Source organism: Sceloporus occidentalis, unplaced genomic scaffold (assembly GCF_023333645.1).
Source record: "Sceloporus occidentalis isolate IW3139 unplaced genomic scaffold, rSceOcc1.0.p SCAF_2, whole genome shotgun sequence".
NCBI lineage: Eukaryota > Metazoa > Chordata > Lepidosauria > Squamata > Phrynosomatidae > Sceloporus > Sceloporus occidentalis.
Window position 1 is genome coordinate 219,980,055 of NW_028316982.1, and position 22,365 is coordinate 220,002,419.

Sequence of the window (22,365 nt, forward strand, 5' to 3'; positions counted from 1 at the left end):
CCACAACATAACATATGCTAATTGGAATCTAATAAGAGTTTATAAAAAATGGATGAAAATTATATTGTGGTCAGTGCTATTCCGATGCAGAGTAAAGTCAGAAATTCCCAGTTATTTATTATTACATTTTTTAAAAAACAATTTTTCCACTGCCTTCCAATGTTTCTTTTAGTAGTTCAAAAATATGTAAAAATTTATTTAGAAGCACAATTCTACTGCCATGTCATGTGGCCTACTGCAAAATCTCTATGCGGAAAACAAGGGGAAAGAGTAACTAGTTTTAGCTCTTAAAGGGCTGTTGTTTAGCATACACTGGTGATTGACACTGATTAGAAAGAATGACAAGGAGATACTTTACATCTGTTTAGTGTCTCATCTTGACTGTCATCCATTCCTCCCACAATGGTGGTTGCCATCCTTGGTACAGATGGGAATGCTAGTGTAATTCAAGACCACTGTGGAGCTATAGTACTTTAAGTCATGGCAATACTTTATATGAGAAATAAAAAGTGGATCAGGGTCACTGACAATGAAATGCCTTAGCTGTGATTTTTCATTCCTTCCTCCTAACATTCCTAACTGGAGTTTTAAAGTACAAAATAGGACATACTATAGCACATTTGTCAGTAGAAAAAAAATCTGTAAGACGTACAGAACACTGCCTTTCCACTGTCTGTTTTGACTTGATTATGTGAGACAATGTTACATGTGCATAGAGAAATGCAAAAATGATGTACCTAATGCAGCTTTCTTTCATATAAAGATACAGGCATTTTTGTGCTTGTATAATTACCAGCAACCCTGGAATTATATATTGCTAATTGTTACACAAAGAATAATAAAAATTGTGGGGAAAGGTCAGAGGAGGGAGGTCCTTATAGCTAACCACAATAAATCTTCATAACTCAATCCAAGAGATTGGCTTGGAGTAAATTTGATTAAATGATGCATGGACATCTTTCAGGAGTATTTTAGTTGTGTATTTAGTTGGCAGGGATTGGACTAAATGGCCCTTATGGGCCCTTCCAACTATATGATTGTATGATTGGTTGTTGCTGTGGTGCTTCAAATAATTTCTGATTTATTGCAATTATGAACCTATGGTGATATTCCTGGCAGAATTTGTCCACAGGATGTTTGCCATTACCTCCCTCCGAGGGTGGGAGAGTTTGACTTGCTCAAGGTGAATTTTCGTGACTGAGCAAGAATTCAAACTCTAGTTTTCCAGTGTCCCAGTACTTAAACTAATACCCCATGCTGGATCTCTGATTCTATGGTTACCATGATATTGTTTACTATAAATAATATAAATAATTTTGGTTATTTTGTTATTTGCTCGCTTGCTTACCTGCAAACACACTGGAGCAAATATTTAACTAGAAAACATATAGTTACCAATATATCCTTTTGTACATATGCCTGTTCATATGACAAGAACTATGGGAAACTAAGAGAATTTATTTTTAAAATCCCACAAGCAAAGTCCAGTGTATTAATTTGATTTATGAAAATACAATCAATTGAAAGTTTTAACCTCAATCAACAAGTAATGTTGTCCAACATAATTTTTGTGGAGGGAAATCTAGTGTAAAAACATGAGCATAAAGCACACATACATACATGAACACACAAAGTTACTCAGTAATGGTTTAAATTTTTTGGACACTATGCTGGCTTCCATCTGCAAAATATGTTCATCTAAAAATGGTCCAAGACTGAGTTTTCTATTGGCTAATTTACCCTTCCAAACATTTTGTGTGTGATACACTGAACAGTACAATCTGCCTTGTAATACAAAACCATCATTTTATTGGTAATGTGCCACCAAATAATCCTATCCACCGTCATTTCAAAATATCCAGAAAAACAGAGAAATGCAAAAGAAAATTAGAAAACAAATGCAGGTCCATAAGGAACAAAGTGGGGAAAGCAAGTTTGCATCATTTGTTTTGGCAAGAGGGCTATTTGTGTGTGTATGTGTCTTCAAGTCACCTGTCAGTTTATGATGACTCAATGAATTTCGTAGGGTTTTCTTGCTGTTGGTTGCCTTCAAATTGTTTCCAACTTATGGCAACCCTAAGGCAAATCTATCATAGGCTTTTCTGGGGCTGAGAGCTTGTGACTTATCTAAGGTCACCTAGTAGGTTCCATGGTCAAGTGGGGAATTCACCCTGATCTCTAGAGTCATAGTCCAGTTCTCAAACCAGTACACCACACTGACTTTCAGAGTTTCCTTAGGCAAGGAATAGACAGGGACATTTATTCAGCCAGCTTCGGAAGATGCATCTACAATATTGACAGTGTTGAGTCCAGAAAGGAGCATTTCCATGCAAACTTGCCAAAAAGAGACTATATGGACAGTGGGGTATACATCTAGTGCAGATACTTCAGGCTTTCCAGTATCAGGTTCAGAAAACAGAAATCAGTGTTGCATCATTCATAATTCATCACCTCAAATGCAACTCTTCTGCTACGTCAGTGGTTCTCAACCTGTGGGTCATGACCCCTTTGGGGGTCAGATGACCCTTTCACAGGGGTCGCCTAAGACCGCTTCTCCCTCCTCCCCCTCCCTCCATGTTCTCGAAAAGCTGCAGGAGAAGCCTGGATTTGATACAGGCTGCCTAGTGCCTGGCCATGGGGCTGTCTGATAAGATCCATCTGTTACAGTTACAATCCACGTCTATCCTAGTGGAAATTGGTGGTGCAATAATATCCTAAAATGAAGGGCTGTTTGCAGACCATTTGAGACTTGGAGATGGGTAGTTGTCATCCACTTTCCTTCTGATCCTACTTTAACTGTTTAGCATCACTCTGGAGGTATGTGAAGTTTTTGTGGTCTATGGAAATGGTGGCCAATCATCAGCCAGCATGGGCGGGACTGTCCTCTGTTGGACCAGAGAGGCATAGCTTCACCAGGGTCCATTAGAGGTAGATATAATGGATCTTCCTACAATGCTTAAGTCATTTGGACTCCAACTGCTCTCTTCCCCCCCCCCCACATTGTTTATCTCAATATGAGAGCCCTGGTGGTGCAGTGGTTAAAAGCCTGTACTGTAGCCACTCACTCACAAACCATAAGGTTGCGAGTTCCATACCAGCAAAAGGGCTCAAGCATGTCTCCGGCTGGCATCCTTTTGAGGTCGCTAAAATGAGTACCCAGATGGTTGGGGGCAATTAGCTTACACTTTGTAAACCACTTAGGGAGTGCTTAAGTGCGCTGATAAGCAGTATAGAAATATACTTGCTATTGCTATTGGTATAATATTATGTGAGACCAGCAAATTTCTGTGGGTTTACTATTTCTGTCACAGCTTTAGGCAGTGGGACATGAGGCTAGATCCAGTTTGTAGGAAGATGTAGGACCACGACCCCATTATCCAGCTGGTGGTGGATCCCCTTAAACAACTTTGAGGTACAGATGAGCAAGGTCATACCCAGTTTGAGAGTTGTTGACCCCGGTAGCAAGAGAGTGACACAATAGTGGCTTTTGGTCTATGTGAATTGTGGTAATGCCACTTTGTGATTCTCTGGCAGAGAGGGTGAGATGGTGGTTTAATTGAATAAGAGTCAAGTTATTTGATGTTGCCATATTCATGACTGGCCAATACTATTCAGTTATATATACAAAGTTGTGGCCTTTGTATTATCCAAAATACATTGAGGGTTACTGCTGGACCCTCAAACAATTATTTCTGGTAACAAAACAGTCATTCCAGTTTTTTCTGCTTATCTCTGAGAAAGTAAAAAAAAATGCACCTGAATGTGAGTTCAGAGGGTTTTTCATTCATGCTGAAATCACAATTTGCAACTTTTCTTGTCAAACGGAGGTAACCTTTGAATCCAACATTGGATACACTGTGCAGACTTGACTTTAACTCACTTGGACTCAATAAGAACTGGGAGTGGCAAGCTCATTAAGATTCCCTTGCCTTATTTAACTTGTGTGTTTAACATGCTTTGTTAATAACTCTGTTATTTAGCTTGCTTTGCCAATTCATTACCAGCATGGAGTGGGTCACACCCATTCACAATGGATTGTTCACGCTTAGTACTGACTGATGTTTGCATTAAATTCTGTATAGTAGGGCTAGGGAACCTGATGCTATCTCATGTTTTCACCTACAACTCCCATCAGCCCCAGCTAGAATGGGCAAAGAATGAGGATTATGGGAGTAGTGATTCAGAACATCTGTATAGCATGAGTTTATCTACTTCTGTTGAATAGTAATGAGTCTTATCTTTTGCATAGCTCCCCTTTCTTCTGTGTATGTATCTTTATTATCCTTTCCAATGGTATACCACAATAAATTCATTGGCTTTTAAGGTGTCATAGAACTCTTATGTTTTTAGTATTTCATGGGTTTGTTTGCCCCACAAAAATGATTGAATTAGAGCTCAGGAGGCTCAGTGGCAACTTTATACCAGTCACTTTCTCTCAGAACAATTTTCCTGAATTCAAACTACAGGAAAAAAGATTTCATCTAAACATTACGAAAAATTTCCTGATGTTAAAAGCTGCTCAATATTGGAATACAGTCCACCCTCAGCATACGCGCCCTCGCCGTACGCAGATGGTGAGTTGTGAGGTACAAAATGGTGCATGCACCAGAGGTACATGTGTGCCATGCCACGCAGATCTGCTCTGGCTGTGTGCATATTTATTTCTCAGTGGAGGATGTGATATTTAATAACGTATTTATTAGGACTGTGGTTCACTTTTTCTTTAACTACACTGGCCACCCTCATTATAACACTGCAAGTCAACATTTATAAGTGTGGATCTAAGAAGGACTTCTTCTTCCCTTTATTAATTTTTCATATATAATTACCTTTAGCAATTCTTAATTAAGTAAATGTAATTCCCAGGGGGGAAAAAACAGTTCATTGAGATTTTTTAAATTAAAAATTATTTCCTCCAGAACTTTGTAAAAATATATGTTCAAAAGATTCCACTTCTCCTGAATAGCTTTTTTTAAAACAACTATTTTGTTAAAAATAGTTTTTAAATTAAAAAAAACCTCAACTACTGGTCACTTTACGATTTTCTGAAAGTGCACAATTACATGCTATTCAAATCAATTGAATAATTGTAGGTTACAACATCATCACTAGTACAAATTTTTGCTAAACTTGAGCTAAAAAAATCTGGAATTGGTAAACATTTCTCAATACCAGTATAAGATGCTTTTCTGCATTTCTGCATTTCATGCATTCTGATGTGAGGTCTTTCCATACTACACAGTTCTAGCACTATAAATTTGCTTTAACTACCTTTGTTCTGAGTATGGAATCTCGGGATCAGCACTTTCGAGAGAGATATTTAGAACCCCACTTGGGAAACCTTAGTATTTTGCCAAAATACACTCCAGGGTTCCATAGGAAGCAGTTATGGCAGTTCAAAGGTATTCAGAGCACTATAATTGTATAATGTGAAAGGACCCTTTGAGTTGTAACTCTTCAGTTACTGCCTGTAACATTTTCTGATTTCATGGTTTTAAATATTAAATCATACTTGAGGTAGAATCACGAAGACAATCTTGAGATAGGATGTGACCTCAGTTCCAACTTCAGTGGTTTATTTGGCTGGAAGGGGGTATTGACATCGTGCTTGTGTCAAATAGGGAAGTGTTCTATGTTTAACAAGATAGTCAAAATTGAATGTTTGGAGACATATATCAATGGTAATATGTGGTATTTCTTATTTCTTATATGTTCCACTGTGTAAAAGAACAAGAATGGATCTGAAACAATAAGCTGTTCCAAAGGAATATTAAACAAATAGACCAATATGTGATTACAGTTGATAGGAAGTGTAAGTCACATTTTCCCCCTTTAGATCCAAATGTACAATCTGGCTTGACACTCAAAATATGCTAGGAACAAGCAACAGCTGTGCCTAAATATCAGCAATTTGCTGCAACACTGAAAAGAAAATATTAAAAGCTGCTCTGAACACATCATCCATGAACTGAACTTTCTGAAACATTTTTGTGCTGGACAGAAATGTAAGACTGACTAAGTTCAGTGGGAGTTCAGCATAACACAGCATTGGAACAAATGCCATGCTGCTAATCATTTTCATTAGAGTTGTGAATTGCCCTGTTGAGTTCAATGGGACTGAGGGTCAAACTAGGACTCAGTGGAACTTAGGGTCAAACTAGAAGTAATGTTAAACATATCTTTGCACTCAGTGGCCATTTAAAAAAGCAAATGACAACTGCTGAATTGGACCAAGGACCCTGGTAACAGTTAGGATGGCAGCTAGCAGAAAGGAAGGCTTTAACTCTTTCTTCTCCAGCTGTGATTCTGGTGTCCTACTCCTCTGAAGCTGACCTTTGTATTGGGCATAAATCTTCCACTGACATCAATAGGGATAATAATGCTGATAAAAAGGAAACTTCCCAGCCCAAGACACTTTGCTGCCTGAAACAGAGGGCAAAGACTTTTTGCTTTCATCAGGTTGTCCCTTTAAAAAAATCTTGCTGAACCTCATCCTAGAACCAGTTTCTGCTTTCATCTACCACCTATTCTCAGAGCTTGGAAACATTTAATGTTTTTGCTGTTTTTTAAACTATAGATCCCAGAGCCTGCAAGCCAGTATGGCCACTGAAGTGGCTTGCATAACAATGCAGGGCTGGCTGTAGGATCCTAATCCAAAAATGTGACTATCTGATTGTCTTAAATACATTAAAGTCAACTTTAATATTTCCTTCCATTCTTCAGGCCTTTTTAACATTCTTATGGATAATTCAGGAAAGGAGAGGGTCTGAAGTATAGCTATTGGGGTGGGTGGGGAAGATATAATGAGGGCATTGCCCCCAGAAAAGAATTCTACCCCCCCCCCACTGAAATTTCCCTCCAATTTTCTAGCATTACAATAACATAAAATGTCAGTAAACCATAGAGAAAGACAGTTCAGGCATCCAAAGGAAAAGGGACAGACAAAGACTCCAAGGGAATGCGAACACAACAAATATGATTTTCAATGTCTCATTTTCTGCAATGTTCAAAAAGTGGGAACTAAAAGAAAATTTCATTTAGGAAGCAGAGTTCTTATTTGGAGGCCATGTTCTCATTTTGTCCCTCTCCCATGCCTACACCCCTGGAGAAGGTGGAATTTTTATGTAGGAAAAGATTACTATATCTTGGCTAGAAATCCTATATAAGTTACTAAAGGGATTTTTGATGGGACCTTCTCCATCAAAGGTCCTGAAATTGAGCTTTCTTCCTGGAATATTCTGTGAGTTGTAGCAAAAAAAAGCATATTACTTTCCCTGTATTTGGCAAATCCTAGAGGCATTTCCTTGGAATAAGCAACTGAAATCAATCTGAGACTCCTTTTAATAAGTATGTTTAAGATGAGCACAAAAGTCAGGTTTAGTCTAACTGCGTTCAGATATTGAAATACACAAAAAGGCTTTCCAACTGTGAAACATTTGTCTTCTGTGCACCAAACATGTTTGCAAACATCACCCTGTCTTCTCTACATCTGGTATGAATCTTCCCTCAAATCCAGAAGAGGTGGGGCAGATTCTGTGGTCTGCATGAGAGCACAACTTAATAGCTGCCAGTTCATTCTCAAATAAGCTTTAAAAAAAAAATCTTCAAAGCAGGCATTTCCTTTAGTATGCAAATAATTAACACAGAACCAGAAATACTTTTTGTTTCTTCCATGCCATGGCATTAGAATGACAAGAAATGTATTGGAACACTTGAAATCAAGGCAAGAGATCTTTTTGCCTGCTTTCCTCAACAATCTGAACCTCAGTCCAAAAACCAGCCTCCATGTTGTAGTTTTTGTAGGACTATCACTGAAAATAGCCTTCCTCTTTTGAGTTATTAGTGACCCTTTTGGATAGCTAAAAGTATTTCACCCCTGTGTAATACATCAGTTTCTTCATCTTTCAAGTCTTCATACACCTCTCCACAGTTGATGGGAATGAGGGGTGCCACTTCAAATTTCAACTCAAAGGAACAAACAGATTTTATTGGGGGGAGGAAACTAAAATGCTTTCATGGCCTCCCTTTAGACCTGTTAAAGGGTTATAACGTGCAAAGCCAGTATTCTCCCTTTTGAAAAAAAAGATTGTTTGGAGTGGTTGATTTATACCATAATAACCTAGGCAATACAGAAACAACAGAGAATCCTGTGGCACCTTCAAGACTAACAAGTTTTATTTGGTATAAAATAAACCTTTGTGGACTGCAGCCCCCTTCAGCTTGTACCAAAAACAAACAAACAAACAAACAAACAAACAAACAAACAACAAACAGGTTACTCTTTTAAACATAAATACTTTACATAAATGAAGTACCACAAAGGTCTTCATTGTTTTTGCTTCGACAGACCAAACCAGTTACCTACTCCTTGCAAAATGAAGCATCATAAAACAAAGAAGTGTGCATCACTTGTTTTAAGCAAAGGGATTTGGGCCTTCAAAATGAATCCTTAGAAGTTATACTGTGCTTATTATGCTAATATTCACTTGGTGTGTAGAACCTGTAAGTTGTTCAAAGACACAGAGTAGTGGTTCTCAAAATTCAGACCTCTAGATGTTTGGGATTAACATCCAGAATTTATAGTTTTTTGTGCATTTTATGGGCTATGTGGCCATGTTTTTTGTGCGTTTATATGTGGCCATGTTCTAGAAGAGTTTATTCCTGACATTTTCCCAGCATCTGAGGCTGGCATCTTCAGAGAATGCTGACCTGGTAGAGAGAGAGAGAGAGTGTGTGTGTGTGTGTGTGTGTGTGTGTGTGCGCGCACACACACTAGCACCCTGAGGTCCTGCCATCAGCAGCAGAACAATACACAGATTAACATGGGAATCACTCCTCCTTACCCAGGGTCACACAGTCTAGCTTACCGCACAGGTCTTCTGGGACGTTCTCAGAACGGCCCGGCAGGAAACGGAATGAGTGGGGGACAGATTTTACCACACACTCCAGTCCCTCACTTGTTCTGTTCCCCCTCTCTTCTGTTCCCATTCCGTTGCCCCCTCTGGAACAGATTAAGAACGGAAGAGGGGGAAAGGAATGAGTGAGGGACTGGAGTGTGCGGTAAAATCCGTCCCCCACTTGTTCCGCACTCGTTCCTGCTACTTCCGTTCCGTTCTCAGAATGGACCCAGGAGGACCTGTGCGGTAAGTTTTAGTGTGTGTGTGTGTGTGTGTGTGTGTGTGTACTCTCTCTCTCTCTTTTCCAGGTCAGCATTCTCTGAAGATGTCAGCCACAGATGCTGGGGAAACGTCAGGAATAAACTCTTCTAAAACATGGCCACATATCCCGAAAAACCCACAAAATACTATGAATGCTGGCCATGAAAGCCTTTCACTTAACATCCAGAATCTCATGGATGTTATCCATGCTGGCTAAGACACCTGGAAATTGAAGTTAAAAACATCTGGCGAACCAAGGACTGAGGCCCAAAACAAATGGGGCAAATAGAGTGGCTTCTGGCTGCTTTGGGGGTGTGGTGTTTAGATTATTCATGTCCTGAAGCAGCCAGAAGACATTCTGAGGCTGCCTATGATGGTCTAAAGCTGTCTGTAAAAGGAGCAGATTTAAGCCGCTCCTACCGGTGGATCATTTGGGATTGCAGCAGTGACCCACTTTGGAAGTGGGGCATCTGGTTGCTGTGGTCCCAGGTTGATCAAGGTCCAATTGGGGCTGGAACAGCCAGAGGTTGCTCCTAGCTGCCCATTTTTTCCACCCCATTGAAGCACTGACTAAGGTGTTATCTACACTACATTGTTATGTACATTTGATATTACTAACTGCTGTAGCAATTTATACAGAATGCTGGGATTTATAGTTTTGTAGAATTGTCTGATACTGTGCTTTGTTCTAATGTATTCTACTGAACCATAGCAATAGCAGCTAATTTTTGCATGCAGAGGAACACTACTATACTGTTTTAAAAATGTATGTGTTTGGAAACACATGGAAGGAATATGTCCTGTATGAATGGAAATCCTCCTGAGAACATGAGCCATGGACATGTGGAGACTCAGAATATAAAGGTTGTGATCCATGTATTCAGCACTTGTATCTAACCAGCCTTTGAAGTCTTCTACAGCAAAGCTGGTTTTTGTAACATCTCCCCACAGCAACAGTACTCAAGTTCTAACGTGTTCCCAATAGAGTGATCATTGTGATATTTACTTTTCTTGGGATTTGACTGACCAAATTCAAATATATTCAGAGCAACAGAGGTCACTAATGCAATCTGGGACTTAGTCCAAACTTTCAAGGACATATTCTTGAAAAAGGAAAAGAGATTCCACCTCAACATTAGGACGAACTTCCTGACAGTAAGGGCTGTTTAGACAGTGAAACACACTCCCTCGGAGAGTGTTGGAGTCTCCTTCCTTGAAGGTCTTTAAGCAGAGGCTGGATGGCCATCTGTTGGGTATGCTTTGATTGAGAGTTCCTGCATGGCAGAATGGGGTTGGACTGGAGGCCCTTGTGGTCTCTTCTATGATTTTATGATTCTCTGATTCTATCCCAGATGATGAACCTATTCTAGGATAAAGTGCAGAACCTTAGATAGTCAATTTAAAATTCAGGCTAAAACTCAGAGCAGATTCATCACCCCAGGAACCATCAACTGCCAATGTTGATGATATTATTTTTCCTCCTTCCTTCCGAACAGACTGCATGGACAGAATACTCAAAGATTCAAAGACTGATCAGGGACAGGAGTAAAATGGCAGTTAATGTCTAATACAGTCCATTGGGAATTTGGACATATCTTCAGCTCAATGTAGAAGCACATATGCATCTACCACCACAAGCATAGCTATGCTTTGTTACACTTTATTTGTTGCTGTGTGCCTTAAGTCGTTTCTGGCTTATGGAGATCCTAATTTATTTATTTGTATTTATTTATTTCATTTGTATGCTGTGTTTATCCTAAAAAGGGGCCCAAGGTGGCTCACAGCTAAAAATATTTGAAAGCTTTACAATTTTTGTTATAAACCATTAAAATCATCTTACAGAAAACTTTATAAAATTAAGGCGGGATACAAACCGCCGCTTTGCGGCGGTCTGCCGCCACCGCCGCCGGTTAGTCTGCGGGGGAGCCGGAGCCTCCACACGGCACGGCTCCCGTGCAGACTGAAAAAGAAGCTCCAAAATGGAGCTTCTTCTTGAGTCGCGTTTGCGACGTAGCGAGGCGCCAGGGGCGCACTCGCTATGTCACAACGCCCGCGGCGCGTACGGACGCTCAGCGTCCGATACGTCAAGATGGCGGCGTCCATGTAGAAGGGGCGCCGCCATCTTGTACGTATTGAATACGTACTAGGGTTAGGGGGGTGCGGAAGCACCGCCCCTTCCTAACCCTAGTACGTATCCTATACGTACTAAATGGCGGTATGTATCCCGCCTAAGTTAAAATATACAAAAGTATTTTTAAAAAACATAACTTAAGGACACACACCATATAAAAGCCACCCTCACATGATTATATATTAAAGGCCTGCTTTAAAAAAAACATCTTAGCTTGGTGATGAAAAGAATGCAGGGAGGAGGCCAGCCTAGCCTTTCGTGGAAGGGCATTCCAAAGGATGTGAGCAGCTACTGTGAAGGCTCTCTCTTGTGTCCTCAGTGAGAGAGCCTGTGATGGTGGCTGGACCAAAAGAAAGCCTAAGGCAAACCCATTACGGGAGTTTTCTTGTCAAGCTTTGTTCGGGGGGGGGGGGGGGAGGTTGCCTTTGCCTTCCTCTTACACTGAGAGAGTGTGACTTGCCCAAGATCACCCAATGGGTTTCCATGGCTCAATATGGATTCAAACCCTGGTCTCCAGAGTTGTAGTCCAATACTCAAAGCAGGACACCATGCTGGCTCTATGTAATATGTTACTCAGTCAAATATAGAAGATTCTGAGTTTATCTTTTGTGGCTCAGTATTATGGAAAGCAAAATCTCCCCCCCCACACACACACACACCTTTAAAAATGTGAAATTCAAAGTTTTTTCAAATGGATTCCTCCCCAAAACCCCAAATGTTCTATGCAAATTAGACTCAGATTTATCTGAGACATATCTCAAAACAACTCCCGGGAAGTATTTGTTGGTTATTAAAATTCTATGACTGAGTAAATATGTCAGATGGTATCTTTGTTTTTCACGAGACGTTTTCCCAATATGAAACCTGTGAGTTTTCTGAAATGCCTCCAGAAAAGATTTCCAAAACACAAAGTTGTCCTATTTGGTTTTTCAGTGCTTTGAATAATTTTCTGGAATGGTGATGGAAATTTTTTGACAGAGGGCTGGGATGATGCAGAATATGTCTATGTACAGGAAAAATCCGGTTGCTCCACAACTACTTAAATATTTATTAAATCCTTTATCCGTAGACTTAATCTAGAGCAATGTATTCATTCTGTTATTTCTCCATTTGTTACATAGGTTTGCCACAGTCACACTCCATGTACCCTGATGACCATGGTTTATCAGTAGTAAGCCCCATTAGTTTTCTTAATTTTGGATCCCGACTGTCTTCTTTCTTTCTTTCTTTCTTTCTTTCTTTCTTTCTTTCTGCCTGCCTGCCTACCTTCCTTCCTTCCTTCCTTCCTTCCTTCCTTCCTTCCTTTTTTTGAGCAGGGGCAGGTCACTGTGGAGACTGGTTCTCTTTTTCTCCCTTTGCAATGACCAAAGCCTACCCCTGAGACTTACTGCTTACTCACTGCATTCCTCTCCCTGCTATTTTCACTCTATGGCTGGTGGAGAAATGCATCTGGCTATGAACCTGTGGCAAGATGCAGAGTAATTTTACTATCTGCTGAGACCTGTGGAAGCCCCAAGAGATCTCAGTGAATGATGCAATCACTCTGCTACTGGCTACAGACACATAACCAGAGATTTCTTCATCTCACTTCGCCACCAGCCATAGAATGGCCTTGGAAGAGGCTGTAGCAGCTAAACAGTGAGTCTGGGGATGTAGTGTATTTCGACATGTGGAAGTATTATGATATATTATGTCTTACTGGATCACAGCCATTGGGTGGAAATATTGCACCAAATTTAAAATTATGTCCATCATCTCTATCCATATATTATTTATTTTAAATAAAATAAAGTCTTTTAAATAAAATAAAATATGGATAGAGATGACAGACATCTTATTTAATGTGGGTGTAATGTTACCACCCAGTGTCTGTGATCCAGTATGACACAGCATACCATAATATAAACAAAATAAATATAAATAAAATAAAATAACCATATTTTCTGCCTATCATGCTTTTACATCCATTTTGAAATCTGTGGAAATAAGATACAGTAATAATGTTATTATCACCATCAGCTCTTCACTTGGTGGAGAACTGAGATGGTAGTAAGGAATTACACCACCAGAGGTTATCTGTTTTAAATTGACACAAGAAGCCAGCAGTCAAATAATTACCCAGTGTGTTAATATCATTATGGGATATTCAGCATTCATCTCCTCTTTTTAATTCTTATTACCTAGTTATGGCCTTTGATGTGCCATATTACAATGCTGGCCAGACTTTACTTGGATTCTAGCCAGGCCACCATTAGCAGTTCCAGCTTCCCAGCTTTCAAGTTTTTAAGGGAGGGAGGAAGAGAGAGAGAGAGAGCTTACAAAACTTACAGTGACAAAATGAGTCTGTTGCCATCTTTTAGTGTCTTGGCCAATGAGTTGCTGTGATTGACATTTAGGAAAATAGTGTCACCTACAGGTATTTAAAAGAAGTGTCTGAAGATGGGACTTTCTGCTTTATTTGAATTCATTTTTTTCCTGGTAGAGAAGGGATTCCTACCCATTGAAAAAGTACTAAACAACTGAACAGTTCAGACTTTTACCATAACTCTGATGTGGCAAAGTATCCTTATAAAAATGTCATAGTGTATGCATCAGAAAATTGGCAGTGAAGCACTGAAACCCCTGGGCCTGGATGGACAAATCTGTTCTGATTTGTCTCACTCTGAAACAGTGTGTTCTTTTCATCCTAAATATGAACAAATCTGTGAATTGGAAATTGCTATTAAAAACAAAATGAAGCAAAATCCCATCCTATCTCTCCATCTAAATCAATATACCAGTCACTGAAACCTATTGATATCAAAAGATTTTGTGAGCTTGGAAACTGATTTCATTCTATTTTCAGTTACTCCTTTGTAAATCACTCTCTCTCTCTCTCTCTCTCTCTCTCTATATATATATATATATATATATATATATATATATATATATCCATCCTCGTCTCTCTGTGCTAGAATGGTTTATACAATGAAAACTGTTCCATTGCTCACTTAACCCATGCAAGCCTGCTCTAACCATATCGAAACTATGAAAACCCACTTGGTGACCTTGGCTTTCCAACCAGAGGAAGGCAAAGACAAACTCCCTCTAAACAAATCTTGCAAAATAATAATAATAATAATAATACAGTGATAGGTTCATTTTAGGGTCACCATAAGTTGGAAATGACTTAAAGGCATACAAATTATATAGGACTCTGTGGAGCTTATTTCTGAGTAAACAGTAGGATGTACTACTTAGCAAGGGATTGTTTTCCAAGAAAATGTTGAGTGATACCATTAAAATTTACAAGCAAAAAAAAAGTGGGGAACACTAATTTAAGACATGGGCACAATCTAACATAAATAAATAAATAAATAAATAAATAAATAAATAAATACAAATTGAACTACAGTTTCAGGATCCTCCAGACAGCATGCTTGCTAAGGGCCTTTAGAAGTCAGAATTCAAAAAAAAATAAAGGAATCCAGTTGTACCTTTGAGATTAACTGAAAGAGAGAAATTGGTAGCATGATTTTTTTGTAGACTTTAGTCTACTTCCTCAGATGCATCTTTTTCAGTTAGTCTCAAAGGTGCTACAAGATCCCATTACATACTGATTTTTCAGGCTAACACAGCTACATCTTTGAATTTTACCTCCAAAAATGTTAGTATTGGATTATTTTATTTTCAAAGTGATAGGTACATTGATGGTATTATATAAAGGAGGAGGAGTAATAGTGGCAGCAAAAGCAGTGGCAAACGCAACCACCACAACTGACTTTCTTGACTCTATGGACCCATACAGACAGGCCAAAATAAAGCTGCTTCAGGTCACTTTGAAGGTATACTGTTTAAATGATGCATGTGTCCTAAGAGTCTGGAAGCTGTACCAAAGCTGCTCTCCCTCTATCTGAAAATAATTTGTGTTTGTGACATTTAATGGAGGAATGCTAGTGCAACACACAATCCAGCTGGCATAAAAATGAACCTTCTCACCCAAGGAAATGCAATTTAAAGAAAGCTTTATGAAGACTACATCCAAATAACTCCTCCCCTGCACTTGCCTTTTTCTTTTTCAAGGCTCAGAAACTAATATGAGAGGGATGGAATATCGTTTTTCTGTAGGCAGCCAGTCTGCTTCAAAAAGAGTAAACAAAGAATATTTCTTACTGATGGGGTCACTTACAGTTTTCTGTAGGCTGAGAAGTGGATTGCAGGCTTGTGAAAGTGCAGTAGACTTTTGTTCCTCCTTCCCCACCCCCAGCCAGGCAAACACACATGGCTTGACAAAATGCCACCAGAACATGCCCGAAAACAGTGAGCTCATTGTGAAGACTAAAGCCTCAGCCGAGTTGGATGATTGAGAAGCACAACATGCTCAACAGATGTAAAAAGGGGGAGGAACATGAGTGGAAGAGTGAAGGATGTAATTCATGACTTTCTCAAGTATGGAATGAGCTTCCAAAGCCAGTTATTAAGCCACAGCAAGAGAAGTGAACTATCCCATGATTTCCTATATGAATACCACAGCTATCCCAGACATATGCTTAGAGAGGCTGGGCCACCAAGATTCATTTCACTTGACCTGAAGTTTAGCGTAAACTCTAAGTAAAATATTTTAATGTGAGAATGGTGATTTAGTTTATAACCTTAAGACACACACAAATGAAGATATCAGAATACTGGTCCACCTCCCTACAGGGCACACTAGTGAGCTGGAAGGCCTGAGCAAGCTGTGGATAGTTACACCCTTCAGCATCCAATTTGTGCTACTCCATGTCACTTTTTCATGTACTGTATTCAGAAGGAAGAATCTGTTTTTGCATTGAATGTTGGTGTAGATTTTTCTTCTCTCAGAACTGCTTATAAAATTATTATTATGCTTCAATCATTATTAATATTAAGAGTATTTTCAAGGTGGTTCAAGGGATATATTTGCACTTACAAATGATAGCTGCCTCAGTTGGTAAGAAAGTTCTGCTGCAGCTGCTGCCACACATAACAAAAATGACCATTATATCCCCTGTAATTGATGGGACACAGGGGCATCAATAAGGGTTGTGGGGAGCAAGGACCACACCATATGACACCTCGGGGTGAGGGGTTAATACTCAGTGCAATGGTCACTCTCTCAAGGCTTAAATCCCATCTGTCCCAAGACCCACAACGCGTCTGCTCCCCTTCTCCAGCCAGGGTGTCTTTGCCATCCATCAGCTCCAGCACTGGTGGGAGTGGGGGGCAGCCCCTTCTGGGTCTCATGAGGCTGCTGACCACTCTAGAAAGAGAGTCACCTCCCTTTCCCACTAGGCCTGCAGCTCCATCAGACCCAGAGGGGGCTGCCAGCTGTGTCTGTTGGTGGGAAGGGGATGCTTTCCAGGGCTGGCAGGGCTGCTGGCTGGGAGAAAAAGAAGTTCACCTCCCTTTCCCACTTGGCTGGCAAGCCCACCAGACCTGGAAAGGTGGTGGCCTCACCCCATCGCCACCGTGGCAGAGGCAGCCTGGCTAGTGGATAAGGCCGACTGAGAAGGGTGCCAGGCAGCCTGGGGGTGACAACATGAGTTACCACACTGGGGTGGCACTAACACTAGTGACACCAGTGATGGGACATTTATTATTATTATTATTATTATTATTATTATTATTATTATTACCCTGCTCTTCAGCCAAAAGGCTATGAGAGCAGCTTACAAATTGTTAATTAGACATTTCCCTGCCCTCAGGCTTACATGATGTTGATGCCCCATTTTCTCCCAGAGAGATAGTATGGGGAAAAGATGGCTGCTCTCATATATTCTGTACCGTATCCCTAAGGGAGATGACACTCGTGGGAGAGAAAATATTTTTATTTCTGATGGAACTATTTTTTTTTTCAACTGGAGAGGCTATTACCTGTTTTAAAAGTGCAGTTTGTGTGCACATGTTTTTTTAAAGACAGGCCTTGATCTATTTCATAAGATATATTGCGCAGGTTTGAAAGAACTATGTTCACATTAGTCTAGGAAGTGCAAAGTACATCAGAAAGTGGACCTGATAAATTCTTCCAGAATACAGATGGCAAGGGTGAGCAACTGCCAGAAATTAGAGCATTATACTGGGACCTTGGATGATCACACAACCCTGCTTTCACTGCACTGTGCCTTCACCCCAACTTTGTGAAAACCCTTTAACAAAAAAAGTGGCTCAAATCAGTTTTGGGGTTCAAATGCAGCCCCTGAGAAATAGCTTTTGCACCTCTGCCAGAAACCGAATCGGTGATCTTTTCTGAACTCTGTGTGAGATCTGCTTGAGGAAAAAAAATAGAAATTGCTCAGGGCATAATACATAACTGTATTATGAAAATGGATAGTTCACATAATAACATTTGCATTATGATATTCTGAATTTAGGAATGAAAAAATGTACTGAGAATTGGGGTATAGCTCCCAAGATCTTCAATGCTACAAACACAGAAAATACCTTGGATGTTATCCTGCCTTGTTTTGTTACTATAATGTTACTTCACATCTTTATCATATATTTTATTTTATACATTATAGAAATACATTGTATTTCCCAGCATTGCAACTGCATAGCTAAGGGTATGTAAAGTTATGTACTGTAACAGGTTATATAGGATTCCAGTGACTGTTCCCAAGGGGGAAAGCAAGCTGTCTGTCCTTAGTTCCACCACATTCACACAAAATGAATAAACATTTTTTCTATTGAATTATGCTCACAGTAGTCCTCTCATATAGTTCAGCAGGCACAACATACAGCACCATTATTAATTTATTTCAGTTGTTGAGAAACCAGTTCACGGGGCTTCAATCTCTAAATATTGTTGGAATCAGGTCCAGTCAGCAAAGCCAGTGCTCAGGAATGATGTGAATTGTAGTCCCACAATCTCTGCAGAGGCACAGGGTTCCCATACCTACAGTAAATAATGGTACTGATCATCCCCTTTCAAGTACTGCTTGTCTCTTAAAACAAAGTCATCTGCAGTGTCATTTTCATACCTTCTCCTCATCTTGTACAGGGTCCAAAGCATAATAAAAATGGGAGAGGATTGTTTTTGTGGAGGAGGATTAAAGGTTTTACAATGTGTCCCTCCATTTTAGGCCAGCACAGCTTTTTAAAAAAAGCATTGTCATCATATTATTTTTAACACTTACAAAGCACTGCTGGTGGAATCCTATATGGTCATTACATATAATAGAACACTGTAACTAGAGTAATATATAGTGGATTTTGGCTACACCTCCACCCTTATTCCACCTTCAGGTAAGCAGCTGCTGGGATCAATGGAGTTTGTTCCCTGTTCATCAAGAATCAGCTGCTTGGTGTTCCCATCACCTATTGTGATGAATTTCTGGTGCAACAGGCAGAAACCCTCCTTATGCTGGAGATCACTCGCATGACGGGAGGGACGAGGGGACTGGGAACATTAGAAGCCTTTTTAGTGTTGACTTACCGGCCATTTAAAAGCAGCTGCTTATTGGTAAGTGTTGTTTGGGGGACTTTCACAGTCCCTATGCAGCCCCTAAGTTAGGGGCTGCATAGGGATTATGAATACATAGCAGTTATAAGTGCATAACTATAGGTAACTTATTCGTAACTGTCCAAGAGGATTTCATCCTGTATCAGTGCTAAATTCAGTTGCTAGTCGTGACTAGAATAAACTGACTGAATACTGATGAATGGTAAAACAAGATTTATGTAAATTACACTAATCCACTAGACACTGAATTTAGGTCCCTGTGGATGTGATGCAATACTGCATTATAGATCATTATTATCTGTGTCAGATACCAGCATTACATTATTTTGGACTGATATTTTCCTATTGAGAAAATAATAGGCAAACGGTTTACTAGCTACAGTTGTTGTTGTTGTTGTTGTTGTTGTTTTTCATTTAATGTTCATTAAATGAACATGCAGCCAAAAAAACATCTCTGGTTGAGTTCAAACTATTATTTGGCTGGATGAACTAGATTTCATCTTTCCCATGGCATTTGTCCATGCTATTGCAGTCATGATTCCTTTCAAGATGCCAAATCAACATAGGTGAAGATTTTTAAAATCCTGGATGGCCCTGTCACCTAGCCCAGAGGCTACATGTGGTGATATGTATATAATATTCATTAGCTGCAACATCCATTTTTTATGTATATTTAACAAGTGTTCTTTGCATTTAACATGGAATGGTATCAGTAGCTCCCGCAGACCTGATTTCATGCACTTATCCTTCCCCTTTCACAAATATTTATATATAATTGCAGTAATGAATGGGAATCAGGAGTTTGCAATTTTCTGCATCTTTATCTGGGAGATAGTTTCTTTGAACACAATGTATCTGTTTTTAACTAAGAAAGCACTGAACTGGGATCTAAATAACCAAGAAAATAAATGTACCTTATATAAGCAGCTGATATACACTGAATATTAAGGTTGTCTGCAAAAAACTGCATGGCTAACAACCAAAATGAATTCTTTTGTGTCTTAAGTAAAGCCCCCAGTCTTTCCAAGATTCATTCATTAGTCACGCAAAATTGCAACCCTGTTTGTATATAGTACATCCTGCACCAAACAGTTACACACTTGTCAATGTGTAAGCCACATTAGTCTTATTCAGAACATGGTTATAACAGTACATGTATGAATACTTCTCTGCACTGAAAATAGAAATGATCCTATACCAGCCATGGTGAGCCCATGGGACACGTACCAAAGCCAGCACATGGAGCCCTCTCTGTGGACACCTGAGCTTCTTGCCACTGGTGAGAGGAGGAAGGGAGGGAGAGGGGGAGAAAAAGGAAATGGTGGCAGGAATGGTGGTGCAATGCCACTAGCTGCCCGCCCACTGGTGAGAGCCAGGAGGGAAGAATAGGAGGAGAAAGAAGAGGAAGCAGAAAGAGGAAGCAGCGGCAGTTTCCCCACGCTTCCAGCCTCCTACAACTGGTGAGATCCTGGATGAAGGAAGAGAAGGAGGAGGAGGAGAAGAAAAATGGGGAGGAAGAGGAAGTGGTGGCAGCAGTGGCAGACCCATGACACCAGCCACCTGCTTGCCTGATACTGGTGAGAGCCAGGAGGAAGGGAAGAAGGAAGAGGAGGCAGGAGGAAGAGGATGAGGAAGCAGCAACGGTGTTCCCATATCACTAGTGACCCACCCGCCACTGGTGAGAGGAGGGAGGGAGGGAGGAGGAGGAGGAGGAGGAGGAAGGAGGAAGAGGAAATGGTGACGGTGCAGTGTTTCATCAAAGGAGGGGGTTGCTATTGCTAGCCTGAGGCTTATAGAATTGCCTTGGGTGTGTGTGTGTGCCTTCAAGACATTCCTGGCAACCCTAAGGTGAAACTATAATGGGGTTTTCATAACAAGTTTTATCGGGGGGGAGGGGTTGCTATTGCTAACCTGAGGTTAAGAGAGTTGCCTTAGGTCTCAATCCCCTGATGTCCTTTCCCCAGATGTCCAGCCCCTGGAAGTCTCACCTGTCCACCTCTCCCCCCCCCCCCAGCACTGGGTGACACCCACTGCAAGGATGCCACTGAATTTAGTCACTCAGTTTTTAAAATGTTTGCCATCACTGTCCTATACTATTGTTAAGCACTTCAGCATTTTCCAGTGAATTTCATCATTTTTTTAAAAAAACCTGTAATGAATTATTATAGAATATGTTCATGATATGGAAAAATAAGTTGAATCCAGGTTTAGACATGCTAAGACTGACTGAAATAAATGAGGTATGAAGTCGAAGGCTGTCATGGCCGGCATCCATAGTTTTTCGGGCTATATGGGCATGTTCTAGAAGAGTTTGTTTCTGATGTTTCACCAGCGTGGCTGGCATCTTCAGAAAATGCTGGTATGGGAGTGAGTGGATTTTATATATATACTGTGTGATCCTGGGTTGGGAGGAGTGATTTCCATGTTAATCTGTGTACTGTGCTGTGTATTGAATATTGCCTCACCAAAAGCTACTTCCAGTGGGACAATGGATTCTATGAGCAGAGAGATGGGTAGCCATGGGAAGTCCTCTGAGCCTTGTGAAAGCAAACTTTTACATGGAACACTTTGAAAGGCAAGCCAAGGAAACAGCACCAAAAAAGCCCATGACGTGGTTTTGATATGTGGATGACACTCACCATTTGGAGCCACGAAGAAGATCTGACTATGGCGCTTTACAGAGTGCCCCAAAAGGGCGCTCCGCCGGCGCCCTTGTTTGCTGCATGAGGGAGCCGCAGAGGACAAACCACGCTGCTCCCCTGCGCAGCAAAAATTCTTGCAGCACAGTTGCGATGCCACAAGGCACCAATGGCACACTTGCAGCATCACATCTGCACCGTGACGTGCGGACGCTAAGCGTCTGTCACATCAAAATGGCGGTGCCCATGTGTATAGGGCGCCGCCATTTTGACATCCCCAGTATGTACTGGGGTGAGGCCTGATTGGACACTGCATCCTCGGCCAACCCCTAGTACGTACTGGGGGTGGAGCCAAGGCCCATCTGGAATGGGCCTATATTTCTGAACCATCCACCCTACCATCAAATTCACGATGGAAAAAAAAAGAGGAAGGAACATTGCCATTCTTGAATGTCCTGGTCATCTGCAAACCTAACCAACATTTGGGCCACACAGTGTACAGAAAATCAACACACAGAGACAGATATCTGCACAAGAACTCCAACCATCACCCAAGACAAAAAAAAAAGAAGCATCATAAAAACATTGGTGGACTGGGCAAAAAAGATCTGTGAACCCTACTTCCTGGAAAATGAATTGAAGCACCTAAACTGGTCTCTCCATGCTAATTCCAGCTCAGACATCAGAAGGGGTGCCAAACCCAGAAAAACCCAGAGGAATGAAGACAAGCAACCATCCAAAGGGAAGGTATTTCCCCCATATATTAAAGGAGTCACAGACAGAATAGGGAAACTGGTGAGGAAACACAACCTCCAAATGGTTTACAAATTGACCAAGAAAATCCAGCAAATGCTGCACTCAGTGAAGGACAGGAGAGACCCTCTTACAGCCGCAGGGGTTTACTGCATAGCATGCAGCTGCCGTCAAGTCTACATAGAAACCACCAAATGCAGTGTTCAAACACAAATCAACATGAAA